The following is a 17384-nucleotide window of genomic DNA, read 5'->3' as shown; positions in this document are numbered from 1 at the left end:
TTTTGCTTCCTTCCCTTTTCTTTCCTCCCCTTTCTTTACCTCAGAAGTTTAGTTTTGTGCTCCAGCTCCCTCATCATCCCATCTGTATTTCTGTTCAGCTCCTGCTGGGCCAGGATGGAGTATTAAATCACATATGACTCATATGTTCCTGATAAGGCTGTCTCCAAGCTGCTTGATTCACTCCCCAGCATCCTTTTCTGTGACAGACCTTCTCCTTCATTCCCTCAATCCATTTTCTCCCACACTGTAATAAGGCTCACCTTTGATGTCTTGTTTAAGCCTGTCTGGCAATTTGCTCATGGTTACTTCTACCACCTAATCTGCTGGCTACATAGACAGGAAATGTGTTACTCTGATTAGAGCACCCATGAAGTTTTTGTGTAGATGGGGATTTCCAGTTTCTACTGAACATCCCTAGAAAGCAACTGGGCCCAAGAAATGGTGGCTGAAGGAGTCAGATCCCAGTGAAACCTGGGAAATCAACAGGGATTCTGTCTTGTCTCTGGGACCACCACTAAATGTCCCCCATAGAATGTACATTTGGACATAGTCACCATAGCTGGCTCTTCCTTTACTGGAAGGTGATGTACTGATGACTTCTTTTGTAGGACCAGGTGATCTCTAAGGTACTTACTCAAGTAGGGCTAACACTCTGTGTCAAAGCAGTACCTTCTCTCTGTATCCCTTGGCTATGAACATTGGTTTCCCCATATGTCTCATGAAGCATTTAGACTCTATTTTACTTATTCATTTGGATATTTTCATTATTTACATTTCTGTTATACCATTTTCCGGTTTGCCCCCACTGGAAACCCCCTATGCCATCCTACTCACCCTGCTTCTATGATGGTGCTCTACCACCCATCCATACCTGCCTTCCTGCCCTGGCATTCCCCTACACTGGGACATTGAACCTTCACAGGACCAAGAGCCTCTCTTCCCATTGATGTCCGACAAGGTCATATGTGGCTGGAGCCATGGGTAGCTCCATGTGTACTCTTTGGTTAGTGTTAGTCCCTGGAAGTTCTGCTGGGAGGGCAGTTGGACTCTCAAGATTCTGTGTGGGTTCAGTTAGCATCAGGAAGTCAGACAAGGCACTGTGAAGGACAGAAGCTTTCCAAACATAAGGGTCAGCTCAATGTTACTCAGGCCCTGTAGCTTCCAAGGTTTCTTAGCACATGTCTGTAAAGTAGACTCCACAGGTTGTATTTGGGTGAACATTAGATAAATAAGCCTTACAGTGGGGAAAGGCTTTGGGGAAGGTCAAGGTGCAAAATACTGTGACCCCAGCTTTCCCCTTGGCCCCTCTGGGTTTTTCCACTCTGCTTCATCTCATATTACCAGGGTACTAACCAAGAGGAGGTAAGCTATGTGCCCCAGGAGGCCAGCTATGGCCAAGACTCATATCATTTTTTTTCTCTCCACATTGGTATAGCTGCACCAAAGAAAGCATAAGGGTCTCTTGACATCAGTGGCCTATAATGTAGGTCAAAGTAGTATTAGCCCGGGAAGCAAAGCTCTGTGGCCTGAGGATTGTCAGAACTTGACACACATGACTCAGTGAAACTGGGCTGGAAGCCAAATTACTCTGCAGCTCCGGGATATACTGCAATATCTCTGAAGATGATAACCTGAGATATGGGTTATTTCCCATTAGGATACTCATGAAAGCCTTTTGAATGGTTGAGGTTCACCCTTAATGAGGAGAACCAGAGTGAAACCCTATCTCCTCATCTGTACCCTTCTATGTACACTAAAACTCACAAATACTAAGATCATAAAAAACATTGTCTAACTTTTTGTTAAAAATTTCCTAAGGTAAGTACAAAAGGCCATCAATGTATTAAAACCCTTGTGTTGAACAGCTTTAGGTTGTGTTGTTTTTAATAACTTGCCTGTAAAAATCATTGAATTTTCTCCATAAACAATAGTATCTTCAAATAGTGGTAATGCGATTCTCTCCAGTTGAGAGTTTATAGTGATTTATACATTGGTCATGAGAGTTTTTAAGGAAGCTTTCCTTAGTCATTGGTGTGTATTAGTCCAGAATCATTCTTACCTTAAACTTGTTGCTTTCCTCTTAATTCCTCTTTCTCTGTTTCTATTTTCTTACTGATCTCTCAGCTTTGTACCCACATGCTGATAAAAATTGGCCTTCTGGTCCATCATTCAACTACTATGACTGGACAGCCCTTGGTAACAAGCTATAGCACCTTTACAACAAGCTATCTTATTGGGTGCTGGTTTCCCTTGATCCTGGCACAGACTAAATTGTTGTCCAAATAGAACTCACTCCTAAAAAAGATTGTTTCCTATGTTATAAAACAAAAGCTGGTACCAATTCCTTAGCTTATTATAGACACGGACCTCCGGGTGCACTGGCTTTAGACATTATAGAAATTTGGGGTGAATGAAATCGAGTTCCTCTTCCCACACCCTGTCTTCTATAAGAAGCAGAATTGTCAAAGAATGAGGCTCATATGGTGGACAGTCTCCATCTCCATCCCTGCTACTGAGGGGCTCCTCACTTGTGGGCACACTAATTACGATTCTGTCAGAGGAAAAAATATTCAAGCACTTCAAGCACAATACTGGCTGGAATTTTTGTGCCCTGCTTAGGGAAGAATAGTCAAAAAGGCAAAACCTAGGATTCCATTTAACAGAAATATAGACTGCTGCTGTTTGCCATTGTTAGTCTTCCATTGCTTGTCTGAAACAACCAATGAGGTGGGCCAAGGCCCAGGCCAGTGAGAGATTGCAACCTCCGCGTGCTAGCAGCAGGGCCTTCTTTCCTTCTTATTGATTGGTGCTTTCACAAGAAATGCCTGCTGAGGCAACTCAATTTCTGCACCTGGAAATTAACATCTCAGTACCACGTGCCATCAAAATCAGATGGGACAAAAGTATACCATGTGTTATGAAAAAGTCCTTACTGTGATATGAGGCTGGCCTTTCCTTTATCCTGAAAAAGAATAAAGGGCTGCCTGAGAAGAAGAGATGGGAGTGGGAGAGGCAAGCTGGTTTTACTTCTCCAGAGACCTGAATTTACCCATGCCTTGTTTAGGGTCAGTCCAACTGAGATCAAAGGTAATAAGCTGCTATTAATAGGCCAAAATGACATCATTATAGGAGGTACAACTGGAAGTCTCCAATTAATGTGCAGGATATAAACATTTTATAAATAAGTTACTTTTCTTCTGATACTATATCACTTATCATGGCTCAAAGTATCAGTTTCAGCTGTATAATATTTCTTTGCATTTTCTTAGCTGATAAAATAAAGGAGATAAAACTTTGTCTTAAATTCATAACTGAGAAAATATCAGACAACCATGCTTAGCACATATCATGATCAACCCCACTAGTATGGTTTATACTTTCTTCCAGCCTAGAATAATTGTATCTGTGGTTAATATCTAAAAATATATCCTAGATGACATTATTTTCATCAAGTTTCAGGAAAAGTGTCCCTGTCCTTGGATTGACAGAGAGGAAAGAAATGCCAGTGGTGTTTTCTTGTTAGGAACAGTGTCTTCTGGGGACTGAGCAGAAGTGAACTTGGCAACAATCAATACTTCAACTAAAGATGAGACTAGGTTTGATTTAATCATGGGGGACTTATTTGATTGTCACTGACATCTAACAGAGAAGACCTAATCCCATTAGTAAAATACTTTCTGCCTGAGAGAAATGGGAAGCCGAGATGAAATAGAGGCAGAGAAAACCTCTATGTCTAATTAAGAACAGTGGAGACAGAGCTGGAGAGCAACACCCCTTGCTCCCACAGATCGATCAGAGGTTTGCAGTATAGTGACACCAATGGTTTTATAGGTCTTGCTTAACAAGAATTAATTTTCAAACACATTCTATGAAACTTTCAAAATCATCTTTACTGAGACAAAGTATACATCTAACCAAATGTGTTTAAAGGCAGGAGGATTTGATAGGATTTTGATAAAAATACAGACATAGTAGTAATCCTCAGCTTCTAGGTTTCCATTATCTCTGTCTTCACACATACATACCCCATGCACACCCCTGTTGCTGTTTGTAAATAATGCTCACAACTCCAGCCCTGAGTCACTATATAATTTCTTTCATCTAATAACCCAGATGGAATTTAGTTTCTGGAATTGTGTTTTAGAATTTCATATAAGTAGAGTTACACTGTATGTATACTCTTATATATGCCTTCTTTCTCTTAAGATAATTATTTTGGGGGAGGGGGATTCATGCATGTTGTATGACCCTACCATAGTCATTCCATAATTATATAAGTGGGCATTTCATTGGTTCTTAATTCATGGAAGATATTACCCACATCTCTTTCTCCTACTCCTTATGTAAGATACATAATATCGTAAATGGGCATGCTTGAAAAACATTGGATAGGTGTCTAGTCTCCTATCTAGTATTCCAATACACTGATACATAAAGAAGTTATGTCTCCTAGGTGACAACTGGAGATGGTGATGGAAAAGTTCTGAAGCTGCACATGGCATGATATAGCAAGAGATAATGATCTTGTATGGATGTGTTTGTGTGTGGAGTGTAGAGGTGTGTATGTATGTATGTTCAGTGTTTTTAGAGAGCCAGGAGGATTCAGTCAAGGGCGTCCACTTAAAGACCCAATCCTAATCACTTTTTTTTATTCGATATATATTTTATTTATATGTCAAATTATTTCCCCTTTTCACGCTCCCTGCTCCCCAAAAGTCTCATAAGCCCTCTTCCCGCTCTCCTGTTCCCCTATCCACCCCTTCCCACTTCCCTGCTCTGGTATTGCCCTATACTGCTGCACTGAGCATTTCCAGAACCTGGGGCTACTCCTCAGTTCTTCTTGGGCATCAGGGTATTCCAAGTTTCTAGGCTAATATCCACTTATTAGTGAGTGCATACCATGATTGATCTTTTGAGACTGGGTAACCTCACTTAGTATGATAATCTCCAGCTCCATCCATTTGTCTAAGAATTTCATGAATTCATCATTTCTAATGGCTGAATAGTACTCCATTGTATGTATGTATGTATGTATGTATGTATGTATGTATGTATGTATACACATTTTTTGTATCCATTCCTCCGTTGAGGGACATCTGGACTATTTCCAGCTTCTGGCTATTATAAATAGGGCTGCTATGAACATAGTGGATCATGTATCCTTATTACATGCTGGGTAATCCTCTGGGTATATGCCGAAAAGTGGTATAGCAAGGTCCTCCAGAAGTGACTTGCCCAGTTTTCTGAGGAACCGCCAGACTGATTTCCAGAGTGGTTGTAGCAATTTGCATTCCCACCAGAAATGGAGGAGTGTTCCTCTTTCTTCACATCCTCACCAACACCTCCAGTCTCCTGACTTTTTAATCATCACCATTCTGACTGGTGTAAGGTGAAATCTCAGGGTTGTTTGATTTGTATTTCCCTAATGACTAATAATGTTGAACATTTTTTAAGATGCTTCTCAGCCATTTGAAGTTCTTCAGGTGAAAATTCTTTGTTTAGCTCTGTACCCCATTTTTTAATACGGTTATTTAGTTTTCTGGGATCTAACTTCTTGAGTTCTTTGTATATATTGGATATTAGCCCTTTCTCAGATGTAGGGTTGGTTAAGATCTTTTCCCAGTTTGTTGGTTGCTGATTTGTCCTTTTGATGGTGTCCTTTGCCTTACAAAAACTTTGTAATTTTATGAGGTCCCATTTGTCAATTTTTGATCTTAGAGCATACGCTATTGGTGTTCTGTTCAGGAACTTTCCCCCTGTACCAGTGTCCTCAAGGGTCTTCCCCAGTTTCTTTTCTATTAGCTTCAGTTTATCTGGTTTTATGTGGATGTCCTTGATCCATTTGGAGTTGAGCTTTGTACAAGGAGACAAGGATGGATCAATTCGCATTCTTCTGCATGCTGACCTCCAGTTGAACCAGCACCATTTGTTGAAAAGTCTATCTTTTTTCCACTGAATGTTTTTGGCTCCTTTGTCTAAGATCAAGTGGCCATAGGTATATTGGTTCATTTCTGGATCTTCAATCCTATTCCATTGATCTGCCTGCCTGTCACTGTACCAATACCATGCAGTTTTTTAACACTATTGCTCTCTAGTATTGCTTGAAGTCAGGGATACTGATTCCCCCAGAATTTCTTTTGTTGTTGAGAATAGTTTAGCTATCCTGGGATTTTTTGTTATTCCAGATGAATTTGAGAATTGTTCTTTATAACTCTATGAAGGATTGAGTTGGGATTTTGATGGGTATTGCATTGAATCTGTATATTGCTTTTGGCAAGATGGCGATTTTAACTATATTAATCCTGCCATTCCACAAGCATGGCAGATTTTTCCATTTTCTGAGGTCTTCTTCCATTTCCTTCTTCAGAGACTTGAAGTTCTTGTCATACAGATCTTTCCCTTGTTTGGTCAGAGTCACACCAAGGTACTTTATATTGTTTGTGGCTATTGTGAAGGGTGTCATTTCCACAATTTCTTTCTCAGCTTGCTTATCCTTTGAGTATAGGAAGGCTACTGATTTGCTTGAGTTGATTTTATAACCTGCCACTTTGCTGAAGTTGTTTATCAGCTGTAGGAGTTCTCTAGTGGAGTTTTTTGGGTCACTTTAGTAGACTATCATATCATCTGCAAATAGTGATAGTTTGAATTCTTCCTTTTTAATTTGCATCCCTTTGACCTCCTTATGTTGTCTAATTGCTCTAGCTAGTACTTCAAGTACAATATTGAAAAGATAAGGAGAGAGGGGGCAGTCTTGTCTAGTCCCTGATTTTAGTGGGATTGCTTCATGTTTCTTTCCATTTAGTTTGATGTTGGCTACCGGCTTGCTGTATATTGCCTTTATTATGTTTGGGTATGGGCCTTGAATTCCTGTTCTTTCCAAGACTTTAAGCATGAAAGGATGCTGAATTTTGTCATATGCTTTTTCAGCATCCAATGAAATGACCATGTGGTTTTTTTTTCTTTGAGTTTGTTTATGTAGCAGATTGCATGTGTTTTATTGAGATTAAGTTTATACTATCTCAATAACATTAACATAGGATTTGGAAATTAAACTATAGCATAAGTTTAGTAGAACAAACTACTCTGGAACCATAGCAGCTATCATTCCCTTAAGTGAAACTTTGTGACTATCTCTAATTCTGTCTCAAGGTCCCTTACCTGGTCAGTGGTTGATTGTCTACTATAGGCCCCTGTGGACATTCCTTTTGCAAGAGATGAGGATCTTTGGCCTTTGGGGCTTTGTATTATTCATACGGTATATGGAAAATGACTCTGTGTGGGACCTTGTGTGGGGTCCCAACATTACTGCCTCACAACTCTGACATCATCACTTGGGAAGGATCTTAGGTTGGTGTTGGGTCTGGAGGATGACAGCACACTGCAAAGATTCCAGCAAAGTCAAGCCACCATACCCCATTGTTGGTAGCATACAATGTATATACCCTGAAAACCTTTGTCAATAATCTTTGCTCAATGTCTGAAGAACATGTATGATCCTGAGAAAGGCCAAATAATATGTGCTGGGGAAATGAAAAGAAAGAGGGACACTTTCAAGACGGCAAGTGGTAATGAATGACTGAGTATCAGCCTCCAAGTCTGTAAATTTAATTATCCTTTACTACATAAAGGCGTTTCAGAAAGTACAAATTTTTGACTTGGGTATTTTGATCTGCTTAGACAGCCCTCTGGGCTTGGAGATACATCCCATGCACCATGAACATGACACTTCCATGGGGACATTTTGCATGTTTTATGATTCTTCACCCATTCTTGATACTTTTTCTATGACAAAATAAAGTGCACTCATCAGATTCCCTACATCTGGGATCAAGTGAGGATGCAGCTGAAGGCATGCACAATGGAGAATTCAGAATGTTTGGTTCAAAGCAGGAGACCATGCGTCAAGGTAGGAGGTGACACCCAAAGGAGGGCTTTCCCTTCTTGTGTACTTGTCTGAGGGGCTATGGGAGGAAAGGGGAGATGATATTGGGATGTAAAGTGAATAAATAAATAAATTAATTAAAAAAATAAAAGCAGGAGAGCAAGGCAACTCTTCTTTATTCCTGTTTTCCTTCATTGGGATTTTGCTTTTCAATTATTTCACCTTGGGAAATGGCATAATAGGAGGATTCTTTCAGCTTTAATTACTCCTTTTCTGCACGTGACCATTTGACTGTGTGCTGGTTCGGGTTTTCTGAAAAAATTCAGGCCCAGCAGAAAAAGTCTCCCTGATCTGGCACGAAACACATCTCTGAAACTCTAAGATTTTATTTTCTTCCGAGGACTTATATGTTCATTATCTCTACATACAGAATTCTTTTCAGGGCTCTTCCATTCCAGGAGAGTCTTGGGCTCTCAGAAGCAGAGTTGTTCATGGGTTCTACTTCATAGTCTCAGATATTTCTTCTAGCTGGGGAGAAAAACCTTCCCAGACTTTGTCTGACTGTGCTGAGAGAATCTAACAGTAAAGGGAACATTGGAAAGGCTGGAAAGAGACCAAGAATAAATTCAGTCTCCTATTCCTGAGAGAATATTCTGGAGTAAAGTTATGATGCTTAGCATAATGATCATCAGAAAGAATTCTGGGAGACAGAGGAGAAGAATATTGAAAGAGACAATTATGAGTAGTTTTGGGTTAAAGGAGCTAGAGTTTGGGGTGCTGATGAGGAAGAGAAAATTAAAGAAGAGGGGGTAGAACCAAGTGTTTTCATTCCCTTAAGTTTACATACTTAAAGTATATCCAAAGACACAGTCACAGAAAGACTGATTTGATAAAGGGAACAGAGCTTAGTGCATGTGAGAGGCATCTCATGAAAGTAACATGAGTGTCAATGGGTGTGCTGGGCTGGTGACAGGATGCTTGCTGGCCTCCAGGTCATGAAGACCTGAATTTTTGCAGAACTGTGAGGATGAGAATGAAACTGGACTTAGGATGTATTGTGGAACAAGACTGTTGAAGATGTGATGGCTAGAAAAAAGGTGTCAAGGGCCTCAGCTTCCAGGCCTGGCTTAAAATATCCTTGGTGTAAGATATATACTAAACTCTGTTGAGCCCTAGGTTTTCCTTAATAAACACACCACCACCACTCCCCTTGTCTTGCTGGTATAACAAAGATAAAAAATTAATCCAACTTGTCTTGCACATGTGAGGATCTGGGTTTTACTCTCAGATCTGGAAAGAAACTTAAAAATAGACAAACCTTACTATACTGTCCTTCTTTCTTTCTTTCTTTCTTTCTTTCTTTCTTTCTTTCTTTCTTTCTTTCTTTCTTTCTTTCTTTCTTTCTTTCTTTCTTTCAAAAGACAAAATTGTAACAAATTTATTCAAAGACCTTAATTAGCTAGGTTTTTTTTTATATACTTCTAAAATCTGGCATCAGTGCATTGCACAAAGCAGAACATTTTTTTCTGTGACTGAGGATGTTGGTTTACAGACCTACAGGAAAGACCTAGATGGAAACAGGAACAGAGGCTCATCTCTTTCAAGGAGCTTTCCTTTCAAGGTCCTAACTGACAGAGCAATAGGAAGATGATGATGGCTTGTGAGGCTCCTTCAGGTTTGTTCCTGTAAGGATAAAAACAGAGGGACTTCAGCATCATGCTATTGAAACTATTCTTTTATTTTAGTATTCGATATGATATATTCTTTATTTACATTTCAAATGATTTCCCCTTTCCTGGATCCCCCCTCCCTGAAAGTCCCATAAGTCCTCTTCCTTCCCCCTGTTCCCCAATCCACTCCTTCTTGCTTCCCTGTCCTGGTATTCCCCTATACTGCTGCACTGAGCCTTTCCAGGACCAGGGGCCTCTTCTTCTGTTTAGAGAATTTGACATTTTATCCTTATTTTGCTAAAGACCAGTAGACTACCCAGTTTAAGTTGGTCAATGTGGATTTTTTGTGAATGGCTTAATTATAGTTTTTAGCCTGCTCCATGGCAATCCAATGAAGTGGCTTGGCAACAAACAACATAATTTTCATAATGTCCCATCTTACTTGTGCACACACAGGTTTTGCAATGCAGGAAGAAGCACCTATACAAACACATTCTTTTGGCTTCCAGAGTGGATGGTAGAATCAAACTTCTCTACAATAGGAGTTGCCACATTAGGAACTGGACCTACTGAGTTTCATGAAACAAGCTTTAATTCAGCCAGGACCAGGATCCAAAGCTGGAATAAAATCCTTAGGATGCTATTGAAATTTGCCTTAAACATCCCAACATTGCTCCCACCACTTCTTTTTTTTTTACTGGATATTTTCTTTATTTATATTTCAATTGTTAACCCTTTCCTAGTTTTCCCCTCCCAGAAGCCCCATATCCCATCCTCCTTCTGCTTCTATAAGGGTGTTCCTTCACCTACCCACCCATTCCCACCTCAACACCCTTGATTCCCATACACTAGGAAATGCAATGAAAAGGTTGTTTTTTATGTCTGTGTGAGTGTATGAACCATCTGTGGTGTCAAAAGGACATAGTGATGAGACATTGCATTTTTATGGGTTTCAGATGTCTTTGAAGATTAGTTTAAAGACCAGACTGGGATTTCTTCTCTTATTCTAGCATCCCCCACAACAAGTAAGGGCCCTACCATTCCATGAAACAAATTCCACTAATATATACAAGCAGGGTTTAATTTTATTTTTTTATTAAATATTTTTACTTTCTATATTCTTTGTTTACATTCCAAATGATTTCCCTTTTCCCAGATCCACCCTCCCCATATGTCCCATAAACCTTCTTCTCTTTACCCATTCTCCAATCACCTCCCTCCTTTTTCTCTGTCCTTATATTCCCCTCCAATGCTAGATCAATCTTTTCCAGGATCAGAACCCTCTCCATACTTCTTCATGGGAGTCATTTGTTATGCAATTTGTGCCTTGGGTATTCAGAGCTTCTGGGCTAATTAATATCCACTTATCAGAGATTGCATTCTATGTGTATTCTTTTGTGACTGGCTTACCTCACTTAGGATGATATTTTCCAGATCAAACCATTTGCCTAAAAATTTTGTGAATTCATTATTTCTGATTGTTGGGTAGTATTCCATTGTGTAAATATACCACATTTTCTGTATCCATTCCTCCTTTGAGGGACATCTGGCTTCTTTCCAGCTTCTGGCTATTATAAATAAGGCTGCTACGAACATAATGGAGCATGTGTCTTTATTGCATGCCAGGGAATCCTTTGGGTATATGCCCAGGAGAGGTATAGCAGGGTCCTCTGGAAGTGTCATGTCCAGTTTTCTGAGGAACCGCTAGACTGATTTCCAAAGTGGTTGTACCATCTTACAGCCCCACCAGCAGTGGAGGAGTGTTCCTCTTTCTCCACATCCTTACCAACACCTGCTGTCTCCTGAGTTTTTGACCTTACCCATTCTGACTGGTGTAAGGTGAAATCTCAGGGTTGTTTTGATTTGCATTCCCCTAATGACTAATGATGTTGAGCACTTCTTTAAGGTGCCTCTCAGCCATCCGAATTTCTTCAGGTGAAAATTCTTTGTTTAGATCTGTACCCCATTTTTAATAGGGTTATTTGGTTCCCTGGGGTCTAACTTCTTGAGTTCTTTGTATATATTGGATATTAGCCCTCTATCAGATGTAGGGTTGGTGAATATCCTTTCCCAATTTGATGGTTGCCATATTGTCCTTTTAACAGTGTCCTTTGCCTTACAGAAACTTTGTAATTTTATGAGGTCCCATTTGTCAATTCTTGATCTTAGAGCATAAGCTATTGGTGTTCTGTTCAGGAACTTTTCCCCTGTGCCCATGTCCTCAAGGGTCTTCCCCAGTTTCTTTTTTATTAGTTTCAGTGTGTCTGGTTTTACATGGAGGTCCTTGATCCACTTGCAGTGAAGTTTAGTACATGGAGATAAGAATGGATCAATTCGCATTCTTCTGCATGCTGATCTCCAATTGAACCAGCACCATTTGTAGAAAAGGCGATGTTTTATCCACTGGATGTTTTTGGTTCCTTTGTCAAAGATCAAGTGACTATAGGTGTGTGAATTCATTTCTGGGTCTTCAATTCTATTCCATTGGTCCACTTATCTGTCAGTGTGCCATTACCATGCAGTTTTTAACACTATTGCTCTGTAGTATTGCTTAAAGTCAGGGATACTGATTCCCCCAGAATTTCTTTTGTTGTTGAGAATAGTTTTAGCTATCCTGGGTTTTTTGTTATTCCAGATGAATTTGAGAATTGCTTTTTCTAATTCTGTGAAGAACTGAGTTGGGATTTTGATGGGGATTGCATTGAATCTATAGATTGCTTTTGGCAAGATGACCATTTTAACTATATTAATCCTGCCAATCCACGAGCATGGCAGACTTTTCCATTTTCTGAGGTCTTCTTTGATTTCCTTCTTCAGAGACCTGAAGTTCTTGTCGGATAGATCTTTTACTTGTTTGGTTAGAGTCACACCAAGATACTTTATATTGTTTGTGGCTATTGTGAAGGGTGTCATTTCCCCAAATTCTTTCTCAGTCTGCTTATCCTTTGAGAATAGGAAGGCAACTGATTTGCTTGATTTGATTCTATAACCAGCCACTTTGCTGAAGTTGTTTATCAGCTATAGGAGTTCTCTGGTGGAGGTTTTCGGGTCACTTAAGTAGACAATCATGTCATCTGCAAATAGTGATAATTTGACTTCTTCCTTTCCAATTTGTATCCCCTTGACCTCCTTATGTTGTCTAATTGCTCTAGCTAGAACTTCAAGTACTATATTGAAAAGATATGGAGAGAGAGGACAGCCTTGTCTAGTCCCTGATTTTAGTGGGATTGCTTCAAGTTTCTCTCCATTTAGTTTGATGTTGGCTAGTGGTTTGCTGTATATTGCTTTAACGATGTTTAGGTATGGGCCTTGAATTCCTGTTCTTTCCAAGACTTTTAGCATGAAAGAATGCTGAATTTTGTCAAATGCTTTTTCTGCATCTAATGAGATGATCACACGGTTTTTTTCTTTGAGTTTGTTTATGTAGTGGATAGCATTGATGGATTTCCTTATATTGAACCATCCCTGCATCCCTGGGATGAAGCCTACTTGATCATGGTAGATGATCATTTTGATGTGTTCTCGGATTCGGTTGGCAAGAATTTTATTAAGTATTTTTTGCATCAATATTCATAAGGGAAATGGGCTTGAAGTTATCTTTCTTTGTTGGATCTTTGTGTGGTTTTGGTATCAACATAATTGTAGCTTCATAGAACGAGTTGGGTAGAGTTCCTTCTGTTTCTATGTTGTAAAATAGTTTGAAGAGTATTGGTGATAGGTTTTCCATGAAGGTCTGATAGAATTTTTCACTGAAGCCATCTGGTCCCGTGCTTGTTTTGGTTGGGAGACTTTCTATGATCCTTTTTATTTCTTCAGGTGTTATGGGACTGTTTAGATGACCTATTTGATCCTGATTTAGTTTTGATGTCAGATATCTGTCTAGGAAACTGTCCATTTCATCCAGATTCTCCAGTTGTGTTGAATATAGGCTTTTGTAGTAGGATTTAATGATTTTTTGAATTTCCTCAGTTTCTGTTGTTATATCTCCTTTTTCATTTCTAAGTTTGTTAATCTGTATACTGTCTCTGTGCCCTTTGGTTAATCTGGCTAAGGGTTTATCTATCTTGTTGATTTTTTCAAAGAACCACCTGGTTGTGTTCATTCTTTGTATTGTTCTCTTTGTTTCTACTTGATTGATTTTGGACCTGAGTTTGATGATTTCCTGCCTTCTACTCCTCCTGGGTGAAATAGCTTCTTTTTGTTCCAGGGATTTCACGTGTGTCATTAAGCTGTTAGTCTATGCTCTCTCCATTTTCTTTTTGGAGGCATTTGGGGCTATGAGTTTTCCTCTTAGCACTGCTTTCATTGTGTCCCATAGATTTGGGTATGTTGTATCTTCATTATCATTAAGTTCTAAAAAATCTTTAATTTCTTTCTTTATTTCTTCCCTGACCAAGGTATCATTGAGTAGAATATTGTTCAGTTTTCACGTGTATGTGGGTTTTCTATTGTTTTTGTTGCTGAGACCACTTTTACTCCATAGTGATCCGATAGGAGGCATGGGTGCTGTGGCCCAGGCTATTCAAATCCCAAAGCAGATAGCTGAAGGCTCTAGCCTGGGGCCTTCTGGACTCACCAGAGCACACTGATTCCTCCCAGCTGGCCTCCCGGTCCCCCTCTGGCCTCTTGTAGGGCCTGGAGATGAAGTGTTGTATCCCAGGCTGTTCTGGATCCTGAAGCGGAGATCTGAAGGCTCCCGCCAGAGGCCTCAGGACTGGAACCTAAGCTCTGTGGGGCCGACCCACCAGAGCATGTTGGCTGTGTCCTCCCAGTCTGCCTCAGGGTGCACACCAGGCCTCTTGTACTTCCTGGAGACTGAGTGCTGTGGCCCAGGCTGTTCAGATCCCAAAGCAGACACCTGAAGGCTCCCGCCCAGGGCCACAAGCAGGATTTTAAATTACAGGTTGGAATCCCTCTATCTTCTAGCCTCCTGCATCATAATAAATTATATTTTTTCACATTCTTTTTGGTGGGTAGAATATGCTTGTGCTAGGTAGTGGCACTATTAGGAGGTATGGCCTTGTTGGAGTAGGAGTGACTTTGTTGAGAGAAGTGTACCACTGTAGAGGTGAGCCGTCCTCCTAACCTTGTTGGGGCCTGTCTTTTCCTCCTGGAATTCAAATGAAGATGTAAAACTCTCAGCTCCTCCTGCACAATGGTTGCCTGGACTCTGCCATGCTCTCATCTTGATGATAATGGACTGAATCTCTGAACCTGTAAGTCAGCCCCTGTTCACAGCAGAAAAATAGTAAGATACTCCTTCATCATGGAATATCTAAGGAATCACCAAAGGTCAACATGCCCTTACAATTTAGCCACCCAATGGTTTTAGTCCTGATTATCCCAGAGTTCCACTTACCAAAATGGACTCCCCTGCTTGATGTCCACTCTTATCCTCTGTTGGCTAGTCTTGTCTTCCTCTTAAATAACAAATCTTGCAATAACATCAGTTCCTTTTTAACAAGGCTCTAGTACAAGGTTTCTGTCTTACTCAGAGCAGTTTCTGATACTGCAGCCTCTGTAGTCCACATTGGGGACTCCACAGTATCTCCTGGAGTAACATTGTCTATGACAAGCATGACTATCCACAACTGGACTTGTGCCCTCTAATTTTATGGATAACCCTTTCTTTTTCAACTGATGCCCTGGCTATTTGATTCTGTTTTTGATTTTTTGTTGTTTGCTCTAATAATTCATCCACAAGGTCTAATACCAAGCACAAGCAAGTCAATCCATCACTGGCCTGAATGATGCTGTTTCTGGACCCCTATCTTCATTTATTCACCCACTTTAAAGTATTGTGACAGGCTCCTCATTTTGCCACATATGGAATATACATTCTGAATCTCACAGAGGAATTTATTTATCAGTGCCAGTGAATAAATCCTTTTTCTCAGGCTGAGTAACTAAGTGAGAAACAAGCACTGAACATTGAAAACACATCACTTATGTAATTCTGATTGACCATCTTTTATGAACTTGGGAGTTTTACCTCAAATCAAGTACATCTGAGGCTATAGAAAAAGTCAGTATGACTTGCTAATACATCACTTATGCAATTCTGATTGATCACCTCCACATTTTATTAACTTCAGAGTTTTAATTCAAATTAAGTGAATATGAAGCTATAGAAAACTGTACAGCTATACTGGGCAATCAATGTCTTAAAAAGTCAGTGTACCATGCTAGAGAAAACTAAGAAAATTTGTAGGTACTTGGTAAATTTGGGATGAGTGTCACAGAAATGATACCTGAGAGGAAAAAAAAAACTTGAAAACAACAACATGACATGTTTCCATTTATGTAAAATTTGAGAAATAATATTACTTTGGTGTCAGGCTGCATGCCAAGGCACAGCACAATCTGAGATAGGGTATTCCCAGCCTAACTTTCCCCAGATAAGAAACAGCAGAGGCTTGGACAGATGCTGTAGTTCTCAATCTCCTGTGTGCCCAGATGCTGTTTGGGAAGGGAGGAGTAGGAAAGAGCAAAGGTCTTCAAGCATGCACTTCTGGGAACAGAGCAAAATCTTGTCTGTCTCAGAGTGAGTGCCAAAGGTATGGAGGGGCTGGAAGGGAGGCCTTCTCTGGGAGATTTAGGCATGATCTTTGATTAAGGCCTCCCTGAGATGATCCTTGATGAAGAAGACAGTCCTTTATTGTACAAACTGTTTTATTGTTACAACAGATATGAATGTGTTTGTTTTGCTCTGGGTGAACTAGGGATTAAATACCTTTTTCAGTAAGCGATGTCCAGGAAGGGCAGCACTTTGGATAAATATTTGGAAGCTGTGTAGATACCTCATTAGCCTGGAGAACTCTTAATTTTTTAATGCTATATGAGTGATTGTCATAGCCCTCTCAATGGGGTGTTATGGTTATGTATTTCAGGACAGCTAGACCCTGGCTAGGAGCTGTTTCTAAAGACTGCTGTTCTCAATTGAGAATTCCCCAGGATTTCTGACCCTGCTTCACCTTACCATGTCTGGTGGCACAGTCCACTTGCTCCACATTTTGGAGCTTAAATAATACATTGGAAACATACAAGATTAGGATACTGGGAAGGGATGGTGTTGCTATCTACTTTGCCAATTGCAAACTTAAGTGTCTTGATTGATATGATGTTTACATGTGTGGTTAATTTTCAAAGAATGATAAGTCAAATGCACAAATTAGCACATGAAAGACTGGTGAAATTCAGATAAATTCTGTTGATTGTCCCAGTGCCAATTTACTGACATCAGCTCTTAGTACTTTTGTTTCTCCCCAGGGTGATAAAAACATACCAGCCTCAGAGTGGCTTATGTCATATACTATGTAGTAAATAAGATCATAGTGAACACTGGCCAGTTGGTTTGAAATATGGCACATCATATGTTTAGTGTGTCTAATGATTCTCCACCCATCCTTCCCTCCATTCATACATCTATTCTTCCCTCCACTTGGCCATCTCTCCACTTATTTTCCCATTTATTCATTTATTGACCCATCCATTTACCCAAAGTTTTAATGTATAGGTCACAATCACTTTTTTTCTGGATCTCATACAAGATCATATTTGGCTTAGAACCTAGTCGTATACCTAAACCTGGCAAGAATATACTTAGGATCTCCAAACCCCAAGTCTCCATTATAGCTTTTTTACCCAATAATTACAAAGGATGGCTCCTGATTATTCTAAAGCTCTCAATTTCCAGTATCACTGAAGCCATAAATTTTTGTTATTCTGAACTGGCATCCCTCATTTGTTCCTTCCCGCCTGGATTCTATTCTTCCTTTCTTTTCTCTTTCTTGAAGTCCCTCTGTTTCCCATGTGTTTATTTAATCATCTTT

The sequence above is a fragment of the Apodemus sylvaticus genome, chromosome 5 (genome assembly GCF_947179515.1).
Source record: "Apodemus sylvaticus chromosome 5, mApoSyl1.1, whole genome shotgun sequence".
NCBI classification, from domain to species: Eukaryota; Metazoa; Chordata; class Mammalia; order Rodentia; family Muridae; genus Apodemus; species Apodemus sylvaticus.
Note: the sequence above shows the minus strand (reverse complement) of the source record.